Below are 761 nucleotides of genomic sequence, written 5' to 3'. Positions count from 1 at the left end.
ACATGTCACTTACACCAATGGACAGATCATCCAAACAGAAAATTAATAAGGAAACACAAGCTTTAAATGACAGAATAGACCAGATAGATTTAATTGATATTTATAGGACATGCCATCCAAAATCAGCAGATTACACTTCTCAAGTGCACATGGAACATTCTCCAGGATCGATGACATCTTGGGTCACAAATGAAGCCTCAGTAAATTTAAGAAAATTGAACTCATATCAAGCAATTTTTCTGAGCACAACGCTATGAGATTAGAAATCAATTACAGGGAAAATAATGTAAAAAATACAATCACATGGAGGCCAAACAATACATTACTAAATAACAAAGAGATCACTGAAGAAATCAAAGATGAAATCAAAAAATACCTAGAGACAAATTACAATGAAAACACGATGATCCAAAACCTATGGAATGCAGCAAAAGCAGTTCTAACAGGGAAGTTTATAGCTATACAAGCCTACCTCAAGAAACAAGAAAAAGCTCAAATAAACAATCTAACTTTACCTAAAGGAACTAGAGAGAGAAGAAAAAACAAAACCCAAAGTTAGTTGAAGGAAAGAAATCAGGGGACATGGGTTCGTGCCCCAGTCCGGGAAGATCCCATATGCTGTGGACCGGCTATGCCCGTGAGCCATGGCTGCTGAGCCTGCGTGTCTGGAGCCCGTGCTCTGCAACAGGAGAGGTCACAGCAGTGAGAGGCCCGCGTACCACAAAAAAAAAAAAAAAAAAAAAAAAAAAAGGAGAATTTAC

Source organism: Physeter macrocephalus, chromosome 8, assembly GCF_002837175.3.
Source record: "Physeter macrocephalus isolate SW-GA chromosome 8, ASM283717v5, whole genome shotgun sequence".
NCBI lineage: Eukaryota > Metazoa > Chordata > Mammalia > Artiodactyla > Physeteridae > Physeter > Physeter macrocephalus.
The sequence above is the reverse complement of the archived record's forward strand: the minus strand, read 5'-3'. Positions refer to the sequence as shown.